Below are 23,355 nucleotides of genomic sequence, written 5' to 3'. Positions count from 1 at the left end.
TCTTCCACTCCTCCATGACGACATCACGGAGCTGGTGGATGTTAGAGACCTTGTGCTCCTCCACCTTCTGTTTGAGGATGCCCCACAGATGCTCAATAGGGTTTATGTCTGGAGACATGCTTGGCCAGTCCATCACCTTTACCCTCAGCTTCTTTAGCAAGGCAGTGGTTGTCTTGGAGGTGTGTTTGGGGTTGTTATCATGTTGGAATACTGCCCTGCAGCCCAGTCTCCAAAGGGAGGGGATCATGCTCTGCTTCAGTATGTCACAGTACATGTTGGCATTCATGGTTCCCTCAATGAACTGTAGCTCCCCAGTGCCAGCAGCACTCATGCAGCCCCAGACCATGACCCTCCCACCACCATGCTTGACTGTGGGCAAGACACACTTGTCTTTGTCCTCCTCACCTGGTTTCCGCCGCACACACTTGACACCATCTGAACCAAACAAGTTTATCTTGGTCTCATCAGACCACAGGACATGGTTCTAGTAACCCATGTCCTTAGTCGGCTTGTCTTCAGCAAACTGTTTGCAGGCTTTCTTGTGCATCATCTTTAGAAGAGGCTTCCTTCTGGGAGGACAGCCATGCAGACCAATTTGATGCAGTGTGCGGCATATGGTCTGAGCACTGACAGGCTGACCCCCCCACCACTTCAACCTCTGCAGCAATGCTTGCATCACTCATACGTCTATTTCCCAATGACAACTTCTGGATATGATGCTGAGCACATGCACTCAACTTCTTTGGTGGACCATGGCGAGACCTGTTCTGAGTGGAACCTGTCCTGTTAAACTGCTGTATGGTCTTGGTCACCGTGCTGCAGCTCAGTTTCAGGGTATTGGCAATCTTCGTATAGCCTTGACCATCTTTATGTAGAGCAACAATTCTTTTTTCGTTATAACAGCAAATTTACACTGTTATACAAGCTGTACACTCACTACTTTACATTGTAGCAAAGTGTAATTTCTTCAGTGTTGTCACATGAAAAGATAAAAGAAAATATTTACAAAAATGTGAGGGGTTTAATCACTTTTGTGAGATACTGTATATACAGTCTCGTGTATATATATACATCCACTGTATCCAGTGTAGCTAGATCTGAGTGCAGGCTGTTCCTAGTGTACTTTTTCTAATATACTGTCAGGCAGGCAGGTGATTCAGTGAGCTGCATTGCATAAAATATATATACAGTCTCCTACATATATATACCCACTGCATTCTAGTCTAGCCAAGCCTATATCTGACTGCAGGCCATTCCTGGTGTACATTTTCAAATACACTTTCAGGCAGGCGATACAGTGATCTGCAGTACATTAAATATATATACAGTCTCCTACATATATATATCCACTGCATTCTAGTCTAGCCAAGCCTATATCTGACTGCAGGCCATTCCTGGTTTACGTTTTCAAACACACTTTCAGGCAGGCAGGCAGGCAGGCAGGCAGGCAGGCAGGTGATTCAGTGATCTGCAGTGCATTAAATATATATACAGTCTCCTACATATATATATTCATTTCATTCCAGTCTAGCCAGGCCTATATCTGACTACAGGCCATTCCTGGGGTACGTTTTCAAATATACTTTCAGGCAGGCAGGCAGGTGATTCAGTGATCAGCAGTGCATTAAATATATATATATACAGTCTCCTACATATATATATATCCACTGCATTCTAGTCTAGCCAAGCCTATATCTAACAACTGACAAATGGGGATGGTGCTGCGCTAATCCTACAATAAATTATAATATCTAGGTGTACTGGGTATCAACTCTTGTCTTTACTGAGGTATAGGATGGTGATCTAAACCACCATGGGGAATATAGCACTATGTGGATGTGCAGGCAGTATGTGCATAATAGAAAAAAATAATAATAAAGGGTGGAGCCCACCAAAAAAACTATTATTATTATTTTTTTCTATTATGCACATACTGCCTGCATGTCCACATAGTGCTATATTCCCCATGGTGGTTTAGATCACCATCCTATACCTCAGTAAAGACAAGAGTTGATACCTAGTACACCTAGATATTATAATTTATTGTAGGATTAGCGCAGCACCATCCCCATTTTTCAATTGTTAGTCACACCAGGGTTTAAGGCTGGACCCCATTCGGTGCAAAGCTGCTTTTCCCTATCTAAAACCACCTATAACACCACTGCTTGGTAGCGCAGGAATAATACTCCCTATATTGAAGCCTATATCTGACTGCAGGCCATTCCTGGTGTACATTTTCAAATATACTTTCAGGCAGGCAGGTGATTCAGTGATCTGCAGTGCATTAAATATATATACAGTTTCCTACATATATATATCCACTGCATTCCAGTCTAGCCAAGCCTATATCTGACTGCAGGCCATTCCTGGTGTACGTTTTCAAATATACTTTCAGGCAGGCAGGCAGGTGATTCAGGGATCTGCAGTGCATTAAATATATATACAGTCTTCTACATATATAGATCCACTGCATTCTAGTCTAGCCAAGCCTATATCTGACTGCAGGCCATTCCTGGTGTACTTTTTCTAATAAACTTCAGGCGGTGTTTTGCTAATAAAATTTTACAGCATGTCCGGAAGGCCGCAAAGGAGAGGCAGACGCTCACAGGCAACTAAAAGAGGGCAAGCAGGCTCTGTGTCTACAGCCAACAGTGCTGGTCGTGGACACGGTGCATCCTCAGCACATGGCTGTGGGGCACGCTTGTCCTTTTTCTTGGCAGCTGACCGTGTTGATCCACAACATGCAGAACAGTTGGTAGAGTGGATAACTAAGCCGTCCTCATCCTCCTCATCCTCCGTCACCCAGGCTCAGAGTAGTTTGCCTGCTAATGCAGCTGCCAAAGCGGCCTATTCCATTGGCTCAATGTCATCAGTCACTCCTCCTCTAGCCCCACCACCATCCACGGAGGACCACAGTGTCGAGTACATGCTGCAGGAGGATGCACAGCTTTTTGAAGGCTTCAATGATGGTACCAAGCTTGAGGAAGGCAGTAACGTGAGCCCAGAGAGAGGGGGTGCCCAAGAAGGACAAGAAACTGGCAGTCATGTACCCCCCAGCTGCAGCATACTGCCAGGTTTGCTCCAGTGATGAGGAGGGAGGGGATGATGAGGTCACTGACTCTACGTGAGTGCCTGATAGAATAGAGGAGGAGGAGGCACATCTCCAACGAGGCAGGATACCCTCCAGGGGCCAGCTTAAGGGCAGCCACCCAACTGCATCACACCACAGAGCTCCGCATGTGCAGGGCGCTGCTGACTCCATGAGTATTTTGAAAAGTTTTTTTGGTGTGGGCCTTTTTTGATTCGTGTGCAGCAGATCGCACCATTGCTGTTTGCAACATATGTCTGAAGCGTATCAAGCGTGGCCAAAACAGCAGCTGCTTGGGCACCACTTGCTTGACCAGACATATGTCGACCTCCCATGCAGTCTGTTGGCAACAGTACTTAAAAGACCCACACCAAAGAACAAGGCGGACCTCTCCTTGCTCCTCATCAGCTGGGATCTCCAACCCCACTATACCTTCAGTTCTTTCAAAAGCCTGCACAGAGAGAAATGAAGGTGTAGAATTAGGTGTGCCAAGTACTTGCGGGCAATCTGCTATCACTACACCAACATCCGATTGTAGCAGACAAATTTCCCTTCCCCAGTTGCTAAACTGTCGAGAGAAATTCGGTCCCAGCCATCCACATGCTCAGCAGCTGAATGCTAGTTTGGTTAAATTGCTAGCACTCCAACTGCTGCCTTTTAAGCTGGTAGAATCTGCCCCCTTTCGTGAATTTGTGGAATGTGTGGTACCTCAGTGGCAGGTTCCCATTTCTTTTCACGGAAGGCCATTCCAGCTCTCTACCGGCATGTGGAAGGCAATGTCTTGGCCTCCTTGGACAGGGCGGTCAGTGGTAAGATTCATATTACCGCTGACTAATGGTCCAGCAGGCATGGACAGGTACATTACCTTTCTTTCACGGCACACTGGGTAACTCTGCTGGCAGCTGGGAAGGATGCAGGACAGGGTGCAGTATTGTTGGAGCTTGTTCTGCCGCCACGCCTCCAAAATGCTAGTAGTGGTGATTCTGCCACACCTCTCTGCTCCACCCCTCCTCTTCTTCTTCCTCTATGGCCTCTTCCTCTGCAGATTTGTCCTCGGAACCAGCGGTGCTCCGTAGGCATTGAAGTGGCTACGCCACGCTAGCTTCAGCCAGGAATGGTGGTTTGCGACAATGGCACCAACCTGGAACTCAACATTGGCAATGCTGCAGTGGCTGCACACGCAGCAGAGGGTCATCAATGAGTACCTGTGTGAGTATGGCACCAGGACAGGGTCAGGGGAGCTTGGCTTTTTTTCGCCATGCCAGTGGCTACTGATCAAGGATGCATGCACTTCCTGTCACCATTTGAGGAGGCCACAAGGATGGTGAGCAGTGACAGTGCATGCATCAGTGAAACTGTCCCTCTTGTCTTTTTGTTGGAGCACATGCTTTGTGGAATAATGGACAGGGTACTTGAGGCAGAACAGAAGGAAGAGGAGGACTTCCTTACCTCTCAAGGCCCCCTTTATCCAGACAGTATTCCTGCGGGCCCGCCAATCACACATGAGGAGGAGGAGGAGGAAGATGAGGATTGTATCAGCATGGAGGTGGAGCCTAGCACTCAGCATCAGCAGCAGTCTTGAAGGGATCGGTTTCAGTCCCTAGAAACCCATGGACTTGTACGTGGCTGGGAGGAGGTGGCTGTGGATCATGTCATCCTTAGTGACCCAGAGGACTCCTGATTGAATGCCTCAGCAAATCTTCACTGCATGGCCTCCTTGATCCTGCAAAGCCTGCGAACCCTCAGATTTGTGGTATCAAAGAGAGGGATCATTACTGGCTGGCAACCCTTCTTGATCCACGTGACAAGGGTAAGGTTGCGGAACTTATCCAGTTGACCATCTGACCGATGCGTTCAGACAATTCTTTAGTCCGCAGCCCCAAGGTCTGATCGGTTCCAGCAACCATCGCCAGCGTCTGATTTACATGGTGCAGGAATTCCTAGGGGCAAGATCAGACTTGGAGACCTTTCCAACCGAAAATCCACTGGGTTACTGGGTCTTGAGGATGGATCACTGGCCAGAGCTTGCACAATATGCAATTGAGCTACTGGCCTGTCCTGCATCCAGCGTTCTTTCTGAACGCATATGCAGTGCTGCTGGAGGCTTTTTAACTGATCACTGAGTGCGCCTGTCCACAGACTCAGTTGATCGGCTCACCTTTATAAAAATAAATCAGTCTTGGATCACCAGTTACCAAGCACCTGATGCAGATGTAACCGATTAATTTTTCCATGAATGTGAGATCCCTTGAAGACTGCTTATGCTGAGTGACTATCCTGTTATGCTGAGTGACTATCCTAATCCTCCTCAATGTTCATGTTGATAGCTTCTAAGAACATTTTTGTTTCAGGGCACCACCACCAGTGCCTAAGGCCCAATTTGTCTGCCCCTGTTTAACAGGGGCGTATAATTATAATTTTTGCTGTAATATTTCACAGCAGGGCTCGTTCTTGCGCTCAACTAGAATATCTGTGAGGGGTTGCAGTGTTGTGGCACCACCACCACTGCCTAAGGCCCAATTTTTCTGCCCCTGTTCAACAGGTGCATGTAATTACAATTTTTGATCAAATATTTAACAGCAGGGCTCGTTCCTGCTCTCAACAAGAGTATCTGTGAGGGGTTACAGTGTTGTGGCACCACCACCACTGCCTAAGGACCAATTTTTCTGCCCCTGTTTAACAAGGGCACGTAATTACAATTTTTGATCTAATATTTCACAGCAGGGCCTGTTCCTGGACTCAACAAAAGTATCTGTGAGGCTTTACAGTGTTGTGCCACCACCACCACCGCCCAAGGCTCAATTTTTCTGCCTCTGTTTAACAGGGGCATGTAATTACAATTCTTGATATAATATTTCACAGCAGGGCCCGTTCCAGTGCCAACCAAGAGTAACAGTGAGGGCTTACAGTTTTCTGCTACCACCAACACCTAAGGCCCTGTTTTCTGCAGAGTATATAGGGCAGGCCATATAGTATATACAGGCGATCCCCTATTTTCAAACATCTGACTTACAAACGACTCCTACTTACAAACGGAAGGAGACAACAGGAAGTGAGAGGAAATCTACCCCTAGGAATGGAAATTCTCTCCTGTAACAGTTAATATGGGAAAAAGGTGCCTCCACTGATGCTTTATCACCAATCCTTGTTTCCCTAATAACCTAAATGTTCAAAATCCAATTGTCATTGGGACAGAAAGTAAGGTGAAATCTTCTGAACAGGGGCACAGACAGCAAAACAAATGTTACAGTTGTGATAACCCTTCCCCATGTTATCCAAAAAGCTTAAAAAAATATTTTTTGGCTGGAGCTACTCTAAAGCCCCATACACACGATAGGACTTTGTACAAACTTTCCCTTGGATTTTTGTACAAAGGGCGTTGCCCAAAAATTTGTCTTGCATACAGACGACAGGACTTTTCCAGCCAACTTTCACCATATCACCTGGTTTTTCAGCTCTTTACCACTACCCTTTGGTCAACTTGTGTATTGTTGTCTGATATTGTGTCAATCTCGCCGCTTTTATTGGCGAGATTGACACCTTGTGAGCCGGGTTGACACTGGAGCGGGGATCCGACTTGGATCCCCGCCAATGCCAGGCACTGTGTTTGGTATGAATCTTGAGGGGGAACTCCACGCCAAATTTTAAATAAAAAACTGGCATGGGTTCCCCTCCAGGGGCATACCAGGCCCTTAGGTCTGGTATGGATATTAAGAGGAACCCCCTACGCCGAAAAAACGGCGTGGGGGTCCCCCCCAAATCCATACCAGACCCTTATCCGAGCACGCAGCCCGGCCGGTCAGGAAAGGGGGTGGGGACAAGCGAGCGCCCCCCTCCTGAGCCGTACCAGGCCGCATGCCCTCAACATGGGGGGGTGAATGCTATGGGGGAAGGGGGCGCCCTGCGGGCCCCCCACCCCAAAGCACCTTGTCCCCATGTTGATGAGGACAAGGGCCTCTTCCCGACAACCCTGGCCGTTGGTTGTCGGGGTCTGCGGGCGGGGCGCTTATCGGAATCCGGGGGCCCCCTTTAATAGTGGGGCCCCCAGATCCCGGCCCCTCACCCTATGTGAATGAGTATGGGGTACATCGTACCCCTACCCATTCACCTAGGGGGAAAAAGTGTCAATAAAAAACACAGTACAAATGTTTTTAAAGTAATTTTATTAGGCAGCTCCAGGGTCTTCTTCCGCCTTCGGGGGTTCTTTCCAAATTTGGGGGTCCTCTTCCGACTTCGGGGGTCTTCTTCCGACTTTGGGGGTCCTCTTCCGACTTTGGGGGTCTCTCCGGCGTCTTCTCCTGGTGTCTGCATCTTCTGCCGGCTCCACCGCTATCTTCTGGCGCTCTTTTGCCAGCGGTGGTCCAGACTTCTGGATCGTCTTCTTCCCTCTTCTCTTCCAGAGATGTTGACATGACACTCTCTGCAGCCGGAATGGTCTCTGTGCGCTCCGCAACGGCCTTATATAGGCGGTGACCCCGCCCCCTATGACCTCACAGTTCCGGGGCATGCTGGGACTGTGAGGTCATAAGGGGGCGTGGTCATATGATGACATGACGGCTCAGGAGGGGGGGCGCTCGCTCGTTCCCACTCCCTTTCCTGACCTGCCAGGCTGCGTGCTCGGATAAGGGTCTGGTATGGATTCTGGGGGGACCTCCACGCCGTTTTTTCGGCGTAGGGAGTTCCCCTTAAAATCCATACCAGACCGAAGGGCTTGGTATTCCCCAGAGGGGAATTCCCTCTCGTGCCCGCCGCAGTAGGAAAATGTGTTTTTCCTATTGCAGCTAGCGCGAGATGTACAGTACAGTAAGTCGGAAGAAGATCCCGGAGCTGCCTAATAAATTACTTTAAAAACCTGTGTAGTGTGTTTTTTTTATTGAAATTTTTTCCCTAGGTGCATGGGTAGGGGTACGATGTACCCCATGCCCATTCACATAAGGTGGGGGGCCGGGATCTGGGGGCCCCCTTATTACAGGGGGCTCCCGGATTCCGATAAGCGCCCCGCCCGCAGACCCCGACAACCAACGGCCAGGGTTGTCGGGAAGAGGCCCTTGTCCTCATCAACATGGGGACAAGGTGCTTTGGGGTGGGGGGCCGCAGGGCGCCCCCTTCCCCCAAAGCACCCACCCCCCCATGTTGAGGGCATGCGGCCTAGTACGGCTCAGGAGGGGGGGGGCGCTCGCTTGTCCCCACCCCCTTTCCTGACTGGCCGGGCTGCGTGCTCGGATAAGGGTCTGGTATGGATTGGGGGGGACCCCCACGTCGTTTTTTCGGTGTAGGGGGTTCCTCTTAATATCCATACCAGACCTAAGGGCCTGGTATGCCCCTGGAGGGGAACCCATGCCGGTTTTTTATTTAAAATTTGGCGTGGAGTTCCCCCTCAAGATTCATACCAAACAGTGCCTGGCATTGGCGGGGATCCAAGTCGGATCTCCGCACCAGTGTCAACCCGGCTCGCAAGGTGTCAATCTCGCCTATAAAAGTGGCAAAATTGACACAATATCAGACAACAATACACAAGTTGACCAAAGGGTGGTGGTAAAGAGCTGAAAAACCAGGTGATATGGTGAAAGTTGGCTGGAAAAGTCCTGTCGTCTGTATGCAAGACAAACTTTTGGGCAACGCCCTTTGTACAAAAATCCAAGGGAAAGTTTGTACAACATCCTATCGTGTGTATGGGGCTTTATTTAGACTTCGGGCCAATATATACACTTTATGCATCCACTCCCAAGAAAGTGGAAAGAATCCAGGAGACGCGTTGAGCCCTTTTAGATGCATATATGTTCTTAATATACGGTGTCATTTTATCATATCATGAAATTTCTGCTCTTTTTTTTTTTTTTTATTATCACATTTTTATTTATTTTCCATTGTATACATTACTTCATACTTTGAATTTACAATATTCAATATTCAAATAGACACATTTATCTTAACAATTAACAATTCTTAACAATTCTTCCCCCTTTCAAGCACAAAAAAAAAAAACCCCAATAAAATTTAAACACCTTCCCCCTTCCTTATTTCTCCCACCCATACACCAGTAGTGCTCCCTCCCCCACTCGTCTCATCTCTTCCTCTAGATATAGTGTTTCCATTGTGCTCCACACTTCCCTTCCAAATCCACAAAATTGAAAAGTCATTCCGTCCTTGTGATAAATAAAAAAAAAAAAAAACCCTCAGCCTGTACAAAAAAATTCTGTTTAGGAGGCTACTAAGCTAATTCAAATCACTCTTAGTCCCCTTTCACACTTATACGACTTCAAAGTCGCGCGATTTTACCGCCATTTTTGCGGCCATGATTTTGCCGCGATTAGCCGCAATTTTACCATGATTTGGGAGCAGTACTACTTTGTACGACTTTGCCACATTTTTGGCATTAACAAATGAAAACATACAGTAGTTGGTATGAATCATAAGGGGAAACTCCACGCCAAGTTTAAAAAAAAAAAACTGGCGTGGGTTCCCCCCCAGGGGCATACCAGGCCCTTAGGTCTGGTATGGATTGTAAGGGGAACCCCCTACGCCTAGCGCCCCCGCCTCCTGGACCGTACCAGGCCGCATGCCCTCAACATGGGGGGTTGGTGCTTTGGGGCATGGGGGGTGCCCTGCTCCCCCCCCCACCCCAAAGCACCTTGTCCCCATTTTGATGAGGACATGGGCCTCTTCCCGACAACCCTGGCCATTGGTTGTCGGGGTCTGCGGGCGGGGGGCTTATCGGAATCTGGGAGCCCCCTTTAATAAGGGGGCCCCCAGATACTGGCCCCCCACCCTATGTGAATGAGTATGGGGTACATGGTACCCCTACCCATTCACCTAGGAAAAAAAGCGTCAATAAAAAACACAGTACACAGGTTTTAAAGTAATTTATTAGGCAGCTCCAGGGTCTTCTTCAGACTTCGGGGGTCCTCTTCTGACTTTGGGGGTCCTCTTCCGACTTCGGGGGTCTCTCCGGTGTCTTCTCCCGGTGTCCGCATCTTCTGCCGGCTCCACCGCTATCTTCTGCCGCTCTTTTGCCAGCGGTGGTCCGGATTTCTGGATCGTCTTCTTCCCTCTTCTCTTACAGAGATGTTGACACGATGCTCTCTCCAGCTGCAATGGTCTCTGAACGCTCCGCAACGGACTTATATAGGCGTGACCCCGCTCCTTATGCTGTCACAGTCCCTGGGCATGCTGGGACTGTGATGTTTTAGGAGGCGTGGTCACCGGGTGATGACCATGCCCCTTTATGATGGGACAGTCCCAGCATGCCCCGGGACAGTGACCTCATAAGGGGGCGGGGTCACCGCCTATATAAGTCTATTGCGGAGCGTTCAGAGACCATTCCAGCTGGAGAGAGCGTCGTGTCAACATCTCTGGAAGAAAAGAAGAAGGCAGAAGTCCGGACCACCGCTAGCAATTGAGCTGCAGAAGATAGCGGAGGAGTCGGCAGAAGATCAGGACACCGGGAGGAGACGCTGGAGAGACCCCCGAAGTCGGAAGAGGACCCCCGAAGTCAGAAGAGGACCCCTGAAGTTGGGAGAAGACCCCCGAAGTCGGAAGAAGACCCCGGAGCTGCCTAATAAATTATTTTAAAAACCTGTGTACTGTGTTTTTTATTGACGCTTTTTTCCCTAGGTGAATGGGTAGGGGTACCATGTACCCCATACTCATTCACATAGGGTGGGGGGCCGGCATCTGGGGGCTCCCTTATTAAAGGGGGCTCCCAGATTCCGATAAGCCCCCCGCCCGCAGACCCCGACAACCATTGGCCAGGGTTGTCGGGAAGAGGCCCTTGTCCTCATCAACATGGGGACAAGGTGCTTTGGGGTGGGGGGGCAGGCAGGGTGCCCCCCATGCCCTAAAGCACCCACCCCCCATGTTGAGGGCATGCAGCCTGGTACGGTCCAGGAGGGGGGGGGCGCTCGCTCGTCCCCACCCCCATTCCTGACCGGCCGGGCTGCGTGCTCGGATAAGGGTCTGGTATGGATTTTGGGGGGGACCCCATGCCGATTTTTCGGCGTAGGGGGTTCCCCTTAGATCCATACCAGACCTAAGGGCCTGGTATGCCCCTGGGGGGGAACCCACGCCGTTATTTTCATTTAAAACTTGGCGCGGCGTTCCCCCTCAGGATTCATACCAGACAGCTGTCAGCACTGCCTGTCGCTCATCGCGAAAGGAAAAAAAAGTTTTCCTTTCCCGATCAGCGAGCCAGGCTTGTGCTTACAAAGTCGTACTGAAGTCGTGTCTATATTATTCAGGCACGATTTGCATGCTACTTCAGGGTTTAACATTGAGGTCTATGGAGTACAACTCGCATAGAAATTGGACCAAAGTAGTGCAGGGATTACTTTCAAGTCGGCACGACTTAAAGTTGTGCCAATATGAATGGTAGTCATTGCAAATCATGCAGAATGACTTGTCATACGATTTTGCAGTACAAAATCGTGGGACAAGTCGTATAAGTGTGAAAGGGGCCTAAACCTTAATATGCCAAAAAAAAAAAATAGAGAGAACTATATGAGGCTTCTATGAGCCATATATCCTTCATAATCCGTGAGTAAATATGCCCTCTTCCCTTTACTATATCTTCTCTTTTAATGATCCTACGAAACAGAGCAATATTGGCACACAATAATACATACAGTAAAGTGTTATGATGTTATCCATGTATATAGATGAATTGCAATGTGTCATGGATGTGTATACTGTATAGATGAAATAATTTATACTTATGTATGTATAAACTGTAATGTAACTGTAATTTACGGTATTATATGTTGACCAAATATCCAACTGGCCTCATTTAAAGTCCCAAACTCTCCTTTTTAGTTCCAGATTAAGGGATGGAGGCACCTGTTCCTAGGCGCTTCATTTAAAGTCCCCCTTCTAGTACATGTGAACCAGGGGACACCTACAGACCTTAGCTCTCTCATGCTGCAAGTCCGCCATTTCATCAGCAATAGGTGTCAATAGATACACAAGTATAATTACTGTTTATTATGAATATAAAATAGTTCAAAAATCTAATTTATTTTAAAAAAAATAAAAAAATAAACAGATTCTGCATCTAAATACAAAAATACTACTCAATTCCCCATCTAGTGATTCCAGTGTTTTTTTTTTTTCTTTTTATGTTGAAGATCTGACCAGCCTGATTAGAGAATGTGCTCAGGAACTGAGCTGGAATTGATGGGTAACGGCACAAGGCTGTAAGGCTGGCTCAAGCACTGATGGCTGATGGATCATCAGGACCAACCGGGACAACCAACCAAGGGACACCGACCTTCGAAAGCAGCAAGGACACGCCAGCTGCAGTGTGTGGTGTGTAAAGCCGGACCCGTTGGTAAGGGAAGATGGTGTCACTGACACTGGCGATGTGAATAGAGCCAAGCAGCTGATTGTGTCCAGAGAAAAAGCGTCAAGGGTGTCACCGAAGGGCAAGCCAGAACTGAGGTATCAGAGAAGGAACCAGCCACGGCCAATGTGGAGCAGAGCGTCTTGACAAAGCACGCAAGTGTGCGAAACAGGAAGTCACTGCAACAGAGATGCCCTGCTCCACGGTGGCCACGGCTGGTTCCTTCTCTGATACCTCAGTGCCGGCTTGCCTTCGGTGACGCCCTCAACGCTCACCATGAAGCTTTTCCTCTGGACACAGTCAGCTGCTTGGCTCTATTCACATCGACAGTTTCAGTGATTGACCCCACCTAGGATTGCCACCTCATCCCTTTAAAACCGAACACATATTAATTACACAGGTTCTGTGGCTGATTAAGATGGTAATTAAACTCACTTGGTGCCTTATCTGCATCAAATTAGCCTCAGAACCCGTGTAATTCATATGTGTCCGGGTTTAACCAGTTATCCTGACTGGGCGTCATATGACATCCAGCAGGATAACAGCCGCCGCGCGCCCGTGCTGGCATGCTTTGCGGCGATCGGTGGTGTGATGTGTCAGTCTGACGGAGGCTGCTCTCCTGACATGGGGGTTCTGTGCTGATTGTTTATTAGCGCAGCCCCCCCCTCGGATGCTTGCCCAGGACCACCAGGATGCCGCCAGGACCACCAGGGTTGGCCACCTACACAGGACCACCAGGTATGCCACCCTAGACCACCAGTGATATGCCAATCAGTACCCAGGCAGCTGCCAATCAATGCCCATTCAACTGCCAATCAGTGCCCATCCACAATGCCTGCCAGTGCCAACAGGGATGCCTATCAGAGGCATCTATCAGTGCCGCATATGAGTGCCCATCAGTGCCGCCTATCAGTACCCATCAGTGCAGCCTTTCAGTGCCCATCAGTGTCGCCTATCAGTGCCCAACAGTGCCACCCATGACTGCCCATTAGTGCCGCCTATCAATGCCCAGCAGTGCTGAATATCAGTGCCACCCATCATTGCCCATCAGTGCCGCCTATCAGTGCCTGTAAGTGCCATCTCACTGGTGCCACCTCATCGGGGCCGCCTTATCAGTACCCGTCAGTGCCGTCTTATCAGTGCCCATCAGTAAAGGACAAAACGTACTTATTTACAAAATTTTATAACAGAAACAAAATAAATACTTTTTTTTCTAAATTTTCGGTCTTTTTTTATTTGTTAAGCAAAAAATAAAAACCGCAGAGGTGATCAAATACCACCAAAAGAAAGCTCTATTTGTGGGAACAAAATGATAAAAAAACTTGTTTGTGTACAGTGTTGCATGACTGCGCAATTATCATTCAAAGTGCGATAGCGCTGAAAGCTGAAAATTGGCCTGGGCAGGAAGGGGGTGTAAGTGCCTGGCATTGAAGTGGTTAAAGGGATGATGTGCCAACCCTAACTTCACCCCATTTGCCCTGGCCATATAACCCATGTGACCTACCTGACCATTACACCAACCTACCAGACCAATACGCTGACCTACCTGCCCCTACACTGACCTACCTGACCACTGCACTGACCTACCTGCCCCCTACATTGACCTACCTGACCATTACACTGACCTACCTGCCCCTACACTGACCTACCTGCCCCTACACTGACCTACCTGACCACTACACTAACTTTTCTGACTACTACACTGACCTACCTGACAACTACACTGACCTACCTGACCACTACACTGACCTACCTGACAATTACACTGACCTACCTGACACCTACACTGACCTATCTGACACCTACATTGACCTACCTGACCCTACACTGACCTACTTGACCACTGCACTGACCTACCTGACCCTACACTAACCTACTTGACCACTGCACTGACCTACCTGACACCTACACTGACCTACCTGACACCTACATTGACCTACCTGACACCTACATTGACCTACCTGACCATTAACATGACCTACCTGCCCCTTACACTGACCTACCTGCTTCTACACTGACCTACCTGACAACTACACTAACCTATCTGACACCTACACTCACCTACCTGACCACTACACTGACCTACCTGACACCTACACTAACCTACCTGACCATTATACAGACCTACCTGACCACTACACTGACCTACCTGACCACTACACTGACCTACCCGACACCTACACTGACCTACCTGACACCTACATTGACCTACCTGACCCTACTCTGATCTACTTGACCACTGCACTGACCTACCTGACACCTACATTGACCTACCTGACCATTACACTGACCTAGCTGACCCTATACTGACCTACCTGACACCTACACTGACCTACCTGACCACTATACTGACCTACCTGACACCTACACTGGCCTACTTGACCACTGCATTGACCTACCTGCCCCTTACACAGACCTATCTGACTACTACACTGACCTACCTGATTCAGTGTTCTTCACTCACCGGGGCTCTGCTCTACATGCATCTCACGACCCTGTCAGTGCCAGGAACAAACCCTGCGTTGGTGCCCTCCAGGCTCCAGCTGTCACCAGCCCCAGAGCACCCACTACTCTGATCCCATTATGCTATACTATTATTAGGACAGGCCGGGAGGGAGAGCGGCCTCTACGAAATGCGGTGACACGGGGGGTGGGGTCACATGACTTGGAATAGGAATCACGTATGGGCAGAGCTGGTTGTACTGGGACATCAATCACCAGAGACTCAGAGAAAGAGAGGCAGACAGGTCAGTGATCATAGAGGTGGCGACATGCAGGGGATGTGTGCTTCCGTTCCATCGGGACACAGTCCTCCAGTGTTGCGCTGCGTCTGTGACACTATTTACTTACGGACAGTGTGGCTACATGCTGCAGACAGAGGCATCCCTTGCATAAAGTCAGCACTGCACTGACTTACATAGCACAGAGACTGGCGGGAGACGGAGAGTAGGGAAACCGGAGGTAGGGTGCCCTAGGAGGCTGCCTAGTTTGCCTAGTGGTAGTGTCGGCCCTGAGTGCTTCCTCATCAGTGCACGAAAATAAAACAATGAGAAAACTTTTGGATATTGTAAAGAGAAGTTATGAACATAACATTTTGAACAAAAAAGAGAGAGATTTTCTGGTACCTTTGGCACCTAGAATCCCCACCATTTATTACCTGCCAAAGGTCCACAAGGACCCACTTCACCCCCCCGGACAGCCTATCGTGAGTGGGTTCGATTCGGTCACCTCACGTATTGGCCGTTATATTGATTTTTTCTTGCAGCACCTAGTCAGACAAACTCCATTCTATTTGAAGGACACAGGAGCCACCATTCGATTATTGGAAGGTCTTGCCTTATAGGGGAATTATATTATTGCCACCGCAGATGTGGCCTCCCTTTATACGTGCATACCACAAGAAAGGGGTATTGAGGCTGTCCAATATTTTCTTGAAAAAGAACCAACTATTGCTCCTTTCCAATGTTCTTTCATTATACAATTGTTGGAATTTACAACAAAACACAGTTATTTTTGGTTTAACCAGCAATATTATCTTCAGTTATGCGGCGTGGCTATGGGCGCCAAATTTGCCCCTAGCCTCACCAATTTATTTATGGCCAAATGGGAGGAGGATGTCATCTATGCCCACGAGACTCCTTCCCTTGTCTTGTGGGCACGTTACATCGATGACATTCTCCTCCTATGGAATGGCAGTGCTGAATCATTGGAATTGTTCTTTAAATATCTGAACAACAATGACAGAGGCATTTCTTTGTCTCTTTGTCCCTTGAAATAGCTGGAATAGGGAGTCTGCAGTCTATCTCATTCCCCACTCAGGCTGCCTAACATCACTCCTATACAGACACATATATCTCAGGATGTTTATTAGAGATCCTGATCCGGCCCCCTTCCTCCGCCCCCTTTGTGATGAATAGCGGGGATTGGCTGTGAGCTGAGAGAGGGGCGGGACACAGTGAACGCTCCCCACATGATAAGAACCTATCATCTGTAGCAGCGTAGCACCGTCGCTGAAGACGTCACAGGACGAAGCGCGCACGACGGACCTACGCTTCCCACATCACTTCCTGGCAGACTTGTGGGTGGAATACACACTTGTCCAGCTGACTGCTACTTCCCCCAACTTGTATCTGCATTGCTTACAGTGACTGTGGATACCATACAAGACAGTATCTGAGCATCATCCTCCCCCCAGTGGTCACGGGGGGGGAATAGCGAAGTACAGTGCTTGGATGTTTTTTAATTCTTTCATTCTTTTTTATATTTTACTTTGTAAAATCTGGATTTTTTAAACATATATATTTAAAAAAAAAAATATATACTTTTTGAGACTTTATTACACTATGGAAGTCTCCTTTTCTTTGACACATGAGGACTAAGATCCACTAGGACACAACTGGAGATATAACAGCAGTGAACAGAAAAGCCCTTGTATGGGACTACAGGCTTGACACCCCTGCAGGGGTTCCTACCTTTGGTGAGTGAGCATTCTGAGGGGGGTTCACAGAAGTCACCATCCTACCCTGTACACACGAAAGTCACCCTGGGGAACATCCTGATTGCTGCATGCACTGCATGGGACTGTCATAATCTGCTTTGATCTCCATAATATATGAACTCTGCTACCATTGAAACACAGATATATATGCTATTGATGTATGAGAGAAAAAATCTTTGTTTTTCTTTACAGGAATTATTATATATGTGCTTATATAGGGTTTTTTATGCACAGAGTATGCTTCCATTCGCATTAAGAGCTACATGCAGCTCCTGATCTAGAGAGAGTACACTGACCTATCAGGAATATATGGGCTGCAGATAGCTGCTTGATGACATGCTTTATATATTTCTTATGTAGGCTGCATGCAAGTCTATGCTGACTCACATTTATATGTTTTAGTCATCTTCTACCTTCACCAAGCTGTGACAACATCGCAATTTTTCTGTATAGAATCCTTTGTATATAAAAACGTTTTCACAAAAAAAGTTTTTATATAAAAAAACGTTTTCACATAATGTTTCCTGCATATGCTTAGCCATACAGGTTTTTGAGGTAGCGCCGTTCTATCCCTATAATATTCCTTAAATATATTTCTACCAGGCAGGACACCCCTTGGAGTGTCTTTGTTTAAGGGAGGCAGCAACCTATGTGAATTCACCATATAGACTGATCCTAAGCGCGGTTTCTCAGGTTTAATAGTATTTCTTTGTCTTATGTCGCAAGTAATGACAAGATCAATTTCCTTGATTTGGAAATTAAAATCAAGAATAGACGCTTTGAGTTTCAAACATGAATGAATGAATGAATGAATGATTGATGCTGCAATTGCGAACTGAATCGCCTCAAGGCGCTGGATGTATTCTCTGTAGCCAGCTTCTAGAAAAGGAAGGTCTTTCGTTTTTTCCTGAAGGCCTGGTGGTTTTCTTCCATGCGGAGGTTGGTTGGGAGAGCATTCCATAGTCGAGGTCCTTGGACTGCAAATCTACGTTCTCCCTTTGCTTTGTAGCGGTATTTGGGAATGAGGAGGAGGTTTTGGTTAGCTGATCGAAGACTGCGATTCGGTGTGTAGTGTTTTATTTTTTCCCGGAGATATTGCGGAGCGTTTCCTTGTATGCATTTATGGGTGAGGCAGAGGGTCTTGAATATAATCCGATTCTTCACAGTTAGCCAATGTAGGCTTCTTAGGGATGGGGAGATGGATTCCCAGGGCTTTTTTCCTGTTAACAGTCTTGCCGCCGTATTTTGAATGAGTTGCAAGCGCGCAAGCTGATATTGGGGTAGACCTACGTAGAGGGAATTTGCGTAGTCGAGTCGGGAATTGATGATCGTTCCCACAACTGCCGCTTTGTCCTCTTCTGGGATGAAGGGGATGAGTCTGCGAAGCAGGCGGAGGAGGTGGTGGGATCCGCTCACCACCGATCCTATTTGTGCATCCATTGTCATTCCTGAGTCAAAGATGACTCCGAGACTCTTGACTTTGGTGCTGGGGGAGATGGTCTGTCCGAGGATGGAGGGTGGTGTCCACGGAGTCTTAATTTTGGAATTTTTGTTGGCTTGCAGAAGAAGAAGTTCTGTTTTTGATTCGTTGAGTTTGAGGGAGCTAGTGGTCATCCAGTCACTGATTAAAGTGAGGCATTTCTGTAGTTGCTGATGATGATCTTTTTGTCCGTTAATGCGAAGGTAGAGTTGGGTGTCGTCTGCGTATGAGTGGAAGCAGAGGTCCGTTTTCCTGATGATATTGGGAAGCGGGCGGATGTAGATGTTAAATAGCACTGGTGACAAGGGTGAGCCCTGAGGGACTCAGGGACATATTATTTTTTTTTTTATATGGAACATTTCACGAATTTGTGTGTCATCCTTGCGCGGGGGCCATGCTAATCTTCTCTGTATCATTCCAATATTAGTATATGTGCTGCCGAAGCAAGCACCAAACATACTTTAAACCAACGGACCGCAATGGTTTTATCCCAATGGATAGTTGTCACCACCGATCATGGTTAAACTCTGTCCCACGTAGCCAATTTCTTAGATTGCGTAGAAATTGTTCTGACATTGAGACCTTTAAAGTACAGGCCAATATAATAAGAACCAAGTTTCTGGAAAAAACTATGACCCCCATGATGTTGACCGAGAATTTCAACATGCTCTGGAAGTAAACAGGGAGTCTTTATTAGAAGTTAAACCTAAATTAGATCATGATGATAGTTTCAAGTGGTCAATGCTCACCTCAATTTCCACTCAACACAGACAGGTTAAAGCAATCCTTTCTAAACATTGGGACATCCTTAATAATGATCGGATTCTTAATACCTTCTTGCCTGATCAGACTAGAGTCATATTTAGAGGAGCTAAAATAAAAAGTAAAATAGCTCCAAATATCTTCAATCCCCCTGTTTGTTTGCCTTTTTTCCATGAGATGTATGGCTTTTTCTCATGTAAAAAATGTATTGTATGCCAACACAACTCTGCTCTGGAATAGGACGTAAAACTATTCATTTACCAACCATGCCCTTTATCCGGCTTTAAATGTCCCCTCACAAGCCCCACTATCTAATGGCATGATGCTATTAACACTTCATACACATCGCACTTTATGCTGTGGAATGCACGCTTCCCACCAGAAGTAGTTCCTTAATAACACATTGCATAATGTTCATAGCGAGGAGTGGAACGCTTGTCGGTTGGCCATCTTGCCCGAAAACCGGAAGTAATCTTACATCTATGCTAAACCCATTGGGGATTTGACTCTTAATTTTGAGGTCACGTTATCTATATATAATTTGACAGCTGCAGTGGAGGGACCCCCTCAGACGATGTCCAAGGAGACAAAACGCGTCGGGTAGGACCCCACTGATGCCATTTTATATCACACAGCGCTGTTTCATTGCTTATAAAAAAAAACACAGACGATGTCCAAGGAGATGAAACGCATTGGGTAGGACCCCACTGCTGCCATTTTATATCACACAGCACTGTTTTATCTACTCAAATGTGAGTTCTTCCATTTTTAATAAATTTTTCATTGCATATATACGGAATTACACTATGTGGCCTTTTTTTCCCCCATTTTAACCCATTTGCTACGCATGCATATCGGGTCACCACTTCTAAGAGACACATCAGTCCATGGATGGTCGTAGGTTCCTGTTGCAACTTTCAAAGGATTCCACATTTTTATTGGTTGTTCCACAACACCAGCTTGTTTGACCCATCGAACATACGTTCTTTTGGGTTCAAATGGTCCTGGTAAGCCTCCCTATTGTTGGTGGTGGTGTTTCTTCACTTCAAGTTTATATCTGTTCACCATCACGATCTTCATATGAAGCTTTTCATACATATGGGACTCAATATCACATATTTATCACCAGTCTTTATTTGGATTTTGTTTTGAAGGTTTTACCAGTAGTCACTGAGTTCATCACACTATACACATAACTGTATGTGTTTTATTTCTTATTTTGTTCATTGTGTTTTCCTTTTATGATTTCATATATTAGTGCTTCACTTTTTTGTTTAATTTTAGTGCACATATCCTATTTGCTGTGTTAGCTGCTTTCTTTTTGGGCAGCGCAGAATTATTTGTTACACCAATCTTCATCAGTGCAGCCTATCAGTGAACATCAGTGAAGGAGAAAAATTACCTCTGTGCAAAATTTTATAACATGAAAAACTTTTTTTTTTTGTATTGTTTCCGTTGTTTAGAAAAAAAAAAAAAGAAAACCCCAGCAGTGATTAAATACCACCAAAAGAAATCTCTATTTGTGCGATAAAAATGCTAAATATGTCATTTGGGTACAATGTTACATGACCACGTAATTGTCATTCAAAGTGTGACAGCGCTGAAAGCTGAAAATTGGTCTGGGCAGGAAGGGGGTGAAAGTGTCCGGTAGGCAAGTGGTTAAATATCCATAGGTCGGATCTCACAACCTCAGACGTTTTCATTGCTCAAAATATCATAGCACATTTTCACATAGAATGCTCTGTTCATTAGGACAATATTGTCCCCTTTCTCTGCTGATTTAATGATCAGCCCTTTATTGTTACATGGTTCTTCCAAAGTCTTCCACTCAGAGTACAAAAGGTTAAATGACTTCCCTTTTCTCTGTCTTTTTTTACCAAAGGTCACTGATATCTCGCTCAAACATTTCGATGTGACTTCCCTGGGGGAAAGGTGGAAGGTTTGTGGGGAACATTGAAAAGACACATACTTCACATACTTCAGCATTTCCACCACTCCCTTCACTCTGTAATGATTCAAGAATTCTAAGTACCTCGAGGTCTTTGGATGTGCATTGCTTTGTTGGTTGGGTGGATTTGTCTTTATACTCTTTTTTTTTAGAGCCAATTTTCTCACAAAGAGATTAAAATCTTTCACATATTCGAATAGGTAAGAAATTCTGAGTAGGTACAAAAGATAATCCTCTTTTCAATACTGCAATATGGCCCTCCATTAAAGTCATATTGGAAAGATTGAAAATCTGTAAATCACTGTCCTAGGTGGTGACATGAGTTGCCCCTTGTCCTGGTGCCCGTGTAGTTCCACTGATCTCTATTCCTCAAGTGCTGGGCAGATTTCTCTAAAAATAATCCCCTGAGGTCTGAACTGGCCTCTCCTGCCTCCACCTCTTCTAGATGTATATCTGGAGCCATTCCTACTATCACTGGAGTCACTTTGTCTCTCACTCTCACAGTCATGATCTCTCTTGTGCCACCTCATTGGTTTTCCCATTGGGTGTCTTGGTTCCCTTCCACTACTCCCGTGTCAGACACTGAGCAGCGGTCACTATTTGGATATCAATTTAGATGGTTTTAGTAAAGCTCCTGAAGAAGCGCGTTAGACGTGAAACTAGCTGGATTTAGAGCTGGACCTACCCATCCCAGGCTGTGACCTTCTCCAACTATTCCGTGCCTAGGGCATACTATTGTGTGACCACCAATCTAGATGGTTAGGTGGCTCAGCTTCTACTAGGGGTTGAGAATCATACCAGTTATTGTTGTATCTTATACATGATTCATATTTTAACATTGATTTTAATGTTTATGTTACATAAAGAGTAATACTTTTAATATAATCTATAGTTGAATAGTGGTCGTAGGGGGCGCTAATATATTTTGGTAGTGGTGTGCATACTATTTTAGGACCATATGTCATGGAGTAAAGTGAACATGTGCATATAGTGTAACAATTGTTACACCAATTGATAAATTAATAATACCATATAACTTCAGAATAAAATGAACACGTATAAATAGTGCAACAATGGATGAAACCAATTAATATATAAGTAAGTCCATGAACTTCAGTGCATAGTCTTGATGGTTGAACCACAAGAAGAATTCCTTCCCCGCTTGCAATTCAAATACACCCAAAGTGCTTTAATAGGAAATCTGCTCACTAGATGAACATGACCTCTTTAAATAAAAAGAAGGTCTAAAGCGCTGTGTGGGAAATCCTGGATGGATGCCCTGAGCCAATGGATGGATCTTCTATACTGTGACTTCTTCTCCAACCAAATGTCCCATATAAAAGATAAAGGAAGAGTACATAGCGCAATACTGTTTTTATTAAAAGGTATCAGATACACAAAATGCCTGCTTACATTCGATGGTGCCTTGTCCTGGCACTGAGGATAGCCTGCAATACGTTAAATGAAAACCGCGCACTGCAGAGCCTACGCTTCAGAGCCGACACGCGTTCCACTCCTTGCGAGAGAGAACCGGAAGCTGGGACCCGGAAGTGACGTGACCAGAAGCACCTCGACATATGTTTCGTAATTGCTATGTCATCAGGAATGACAGCATTTATGAAACGTACGTCGAGGCGCTTCTGGTCATGTTATTGGACTGTTTCTAAGCTGCCATCTTTTCATCAGTTCTAAAGGGTAGGAATGTGCACTTTTTAAATGCTACCATATCTGCCTCCATGACAATCCACTCACCCTACAATCTACTTAATGCCAAAGTCTTATCTTACCTCTACAACAGGGGTCTCCAAACTTTCTAAATAAAGGGCCGGTTTACTGTCCTTCAGAATTTAGGGGGGTGTGACTGTGGCCATTGGGAGTAGAAAATACCCCAGCATCAGTTGGAGTAAACAATGCCCCATCTTTGGTGTCATTGGTAGGAATTGTGTCCCATCATTGCTGTCATTGGGCAGAATTGTGTCCCATCATTGCTGTTATTGGGCCCCATCATTGCTGTCATTGGGAGGAATTGTGCTCCATTCTTGGTATCATTGGGAGGAATTGTGCCCAATTCTTAGTGTCATTGAGAGGAATTATGTCTCAACATTGCTGAATGAATGAATGAATGAATGGATGAATGAATGATTTGTAGAGCGCTGCAAATGCGAACTGAATCGCCTCAAGGCGCTGGATGCGTTCTCTGTTGTCAGCTTCTTAGAAAAGGAAGGTCTTTAGTTTTTTCCTGAAG

General features: G+C 46.4%; 1 non-coding gene across 1 annotated transcript; it reads right to left on the bottom strand.

Annotated features, from left to right (window-relative positions):
- Positions 1-18,744: 18,744 nt before the first annotated feature.
- On the bottom strand, positions 18,745-18,851 carry LOC141146519 (U6 spliceosomal RNA). Its single transcript, XR_012244916.1, has one exon. It is a non-coding gene; the product is annotated as a U6 spliceosomal RNA (small nuclear RNA).
- Between the last annotated feature and the right edge of the window lie 4,504 nt (positions 18,852-23,355).

This window comes from Aquarana catesbeiana, linkage group LG05 (genome assembly GCF_042186555.1).
Source record: "Aquarana catesbeiana isolate 2022-GZ linkage group LG05, ASM4218655v1, whole genome shotgun sequence".
NCBI lineage: Eukaryota > Metazoa > Chordata > Amphibia > Anura > Ranidae > Aquarana > Aquarana catesbeiana.
Note: the sequence above shows the minus strand (reverse complement) of the source record. Positions and strands in the feature narration are given on the sequence as shown.